Raw genomic sequence first — 4,120 nt, 5'->3', positions numbered from 1 at the left:
GTGGTTCATTGAAGACTTTCCTAAAGTTGGTGCCATATACTCCTCAATCCTTAACAAGGGGAATAAGTTGCATGCCAAATCCGGTTGTCATCAATTAAATTTGATGAGGATAAGCGTAACATAATTCTTATTCTTATTTCATCATCGTCAAGTAATCCCCTTTCTTCGGAGTTTGTTCGTGAGGAATAAATTCTAGTTCCAAGTGTTTTCATCTTTTCTTTTTCGGAGTTCAAATTTCCTCGGCCATTTCGTCGGAACCTCCATCTAAATCACCGCAAGGCTCGTGTTATTCTTTCATCCTTATTTCTATCTCATCGTCTTTTTCTCACCGAAGATCTTCATGGTGGTTCTTCATGATTTAATTCATTCTTCAAGAGTTCATCAAGATTCTTATTGGAGGAGTTCAAGTATCTTTTCTTCTCGCATCTCGAAGCGCAAATAATTCTCCATTTTCTTTTGAAGTGGAGTTTTGCATTTCTTCATTCTTCTCAGCTTTTCAGACTTTTGGTTGTGGTATAATTTCACCTCAAGTTTTGAGTTGTTTTGATAAGTCCACAACAAGCTTATTTTTTCATTGTTGATTTTCTCAACAACTCCGTTCAACCCTTCCTTTTAAGTTCTTTTCATTCCATTCTTTCAATTCTTCCGGAGGCATTGCATTGTTCATCTCATCAAGTGCCATCCCATCTTGTGAACTTCATGTTCTATTCCTTCCATTTTCAGCCGGAGTGCTGCCTAAATTCTTCCATTCTTATTCCTTTCCTATCTTGTTCTAACCGGAGTAGTTTCAGAGTCTATCTTGTTTCCATGAGCTTTTGATTCTTGTAATATTTGTCGTTGCTCTTTTCTCCCTGAGTACTCTTGGTGTTTGTTCATCTTCTCTCTTGCATTCTTACTTCACCTCTTCCTCTTTCCCTTCAATCTCATTCCTAAGATCTCGGGACGAGATCTCTTGTTAGTGGAGGAGAGTTGTAACGCCCCGAATCCGATGTGCCAGGTGTCTTCCAGGTGTTCGCCGTCGTTGCCATGTCATTTGCTTGTGTGTTGAATTCTTCCATGTCATCATCTGCATCCCATCTGCACGTTTTTCAAAACTTGCATCCGTTCGGGTTCCCCCGGTTCTCTCCGTTGTCCGTTCTGAGCCCAACTACACTCGCACGCGCCCGCAACACCTCCCAGTTCTTGTTTTGTGAGCCGCTGAAAAACGTTCTCGGAATGGACCGCAATTTGCCGAGTGGCCTTGGTATATCACCGGTAGACCGCCCGTCAAATTTCGTTCCATTTGGAGGTCGTTTTGATGCCCCAACGATTAACCGAGCTAACCGAAACCCCCTTCTCTTTGCAGCCCAACACCGCTTCACACAGCCCACCTAGCCCATCTAAACCCCCCCATGCGCTCCGCCATTCCATCACGATTGTGTGGGCGAAAACCGCTCCCCATTTGAACTCTCCTAGCTTCCCCTAGCTATAAATAGGTGTCTCCCCCGAATTTTCGCAGTCCAAACCCTAGCCTCTCCCCCTCCGCGCCACCGGACATGTCCGTCCGTGCCGGACTCTTCGCGCCGCCTCCCCAGACCAGTGGCCGCCCGCCACATGGCCTCCTCCTCCGCCCACCGCCGCCGGCCCGCTCGGCCCGCGTCAGGCCCATGGGGCTCCTCCCGCCGGCGTTGCCCCTCGCCGCCCCTCACCACCCAGCGCTCCGCCGCCGCCTCGCGCTCGCGCCACCACCGCGCCACCACCGGCCGTCGCCGCCCGGCCGGATCTGCCACCCGGCCGTGTTCCCCAGCGCCCCGCCGCCTCCTTCGGCCAGATCCGGGAGCCCCCTCGCCGGATCCACCTTCCTCGACCGCTCCGGCCACCTTCCCCCGCAGCTTAGGCGTCAACTCTGGTGGATCTCGGGACCCATTCCGAAACCCTAGATCTAGATCCGAGAGGGGTATATTTTCTGTCCCGAATCTGCAACATTTGTATGCCTTGTTCATCATGCCGTAACTTTCTACCCGTAGCCCCACTTCATACATATGATATATAAAAATGTTCATTGTGAGATTCTCTTCATTTTGTTCTATTGTGCCATGCTTGTTTGAGTCCATCTTGACGCCCTAATCGTCATTGCAAGAGTGCTATATGATGTTAACCTGCTGAAACTGTTATAACTTGCTGTGTTGTCATTTTCGTTGCATTTTGTGTGTGCATCTTTTGAGGATGATGTCTAAATGTTTTAGAAGCATATTCATGCCATCTTTAAGGTGGGGCAATCCATATATTTTTATGAGTCTTGTAGTGAGTGCATCAAGCTCGTGAAGTAGGGTACTTGTTGTTACTGTTTTGCTAGGCTGAAACTGCTATATCAGGTTGCTATATTTGATTAATGCTACCATCCATTATATGCATAATCTGGAGATGTTCACTAAGGATGTTTTTTTATACATGTTATGATATATCCATCCATGCCCTTGTTTGCATTTCTAAACTGTTGTGTCTTGTTGATATCATGCTCCAAAGTTGCTAAATAATGTTGTTGTCAGCCTGTTAACATGAAGTTCAGTTTTGCCATGTGTTTTGCTAGTGATCCATGCATCCTATGACTATGATATTGCCATGTTTAGCTCCATAAATGTGTCTTCTTACTGTTGGTCACCATGTAATTCCATGTATGGTTCTGTGGTGAGTTTTAGAAGCTCACCAACATTCCTACTTATCATTGTTTCTGCCATGTACTGTTATTCACTGTCTGAATCTGATATCATTTGCCATGTTTGCATGCATGCTACCACGTTTTCTATTGATATTTGGACGAAGTTCAGTAAGTGAGTCCTGTTATTTTCCTTTAGTATTTGCATGTCATGCCTTTGATTGCCATGATAGCTTCTTTTAACTTGTAGTTTACTTGCTCTAAACATTGCAACCTGATGTTATTTCAGTCATGTCCAATGAATTTCTACTAATTCTGTGGAACTGTTATTATTTGCAATCTTGCCATGTCCCTTTTAGCATGTTCTAGTGGTTTCTAGAGATATCTCAGTGTTCATGTTTCGTAATGCTTTACCTGTACATCACGCCTGACGGAGTTCCGGACTAGGGGGTGTCCGGATAGCCGAACTATCATCATCGGCCGGACTCCAGGACTATGAAGATAGAAGATTGAAGACTTCGTCCCGTGTACGGATGGGACTTTCCTTGGCGTGGAAGGCAAGCTTGGCGATACGGATATGTAGATTTCCTACCATTGTAACCGACTCTGTGTAACCCTAGCCCTCTCCGGTGTCTATATAAACCGGATGGCTTTAGTCCATAGGACGAACAACAATCGTACCATAGGCTAGCTTCTAGGGTTTAGCCTCCTTGATCTCGTGGTAGATCCACTCTTGTAACACACATCATCAATATTAATCAAGCAGGACGTAGGGTTTTACCTCCATCAAGAGGGCCCGAACCTGGGTAAAACATCGTGTCCCTTGTCTCTTGTTACCATCCGCCTAGACGCACAGTTCAGGACCCCCTACCCGAGATCCGCTGGTTTTGACACCGACATTGGTGCTTTCATTGAGAGTTCCTCTGTGTCGTCACCGATAGGCTCGATGGCTTCTTCGACCATCATCAACGATGCAGTCCAGGGTGAGACCTTTCTCCCCGGACAGATCTTCGTATTCGGCGGCTTTGCACTGCGGGCCAATTCGCTTGGCCATCTGGAGCAGATCGAAAGCTACGCCCCTGGCCGTCAGGTCAGATTTGGAAGTTTGAACTTCACAGCTAACATCCGCGGGGACTTGATCCTCGATGGATTCGAGCCACAGCCGAGCGTGCCGCACTGTCACGACGGGCATGATTTAGCTCTGCAGCCGAACAGTACCCTGGAGGCCGCACTCGAACCTGCTCCGATCTTCAATTCGGAGCCGGCTGCGCAGATCGAGGACAAATGGCTAGACACCGCCTCGGGAGCTGCAACCTCTACGGTGATAGAGGCGAACACTGACCTTGTCCCTCATGAAGCTCGTGACTCCGAGGTGACGGACTCCTTGCCGGACTCCGAACCTCCCGCGCCCCCTCCGATCGAATCCGATTGGGCGCCGATCATGGAGTTCACCACAATGGACATCTTTCAACACTCACCTTTTGG

This window comes from Triticum dicoccoides, chromosome 3B, assembly GCF_002162155.2.
Source record: "Triticum dicoccoides isolate Atlit2015 ecotype Zavitan chromosome 3B, WEW_v2.0, whole genome shotgun sequence".
Taxonomy (NCBI): Eukaryota; Viridiplantae; Streptophyta; class Magnoliopsida; order Poales; family Poaceae; genus Triticum; species Triticum dicoccoides.
Note: the sequence above shows the minus strand (reverse complement) of the source record.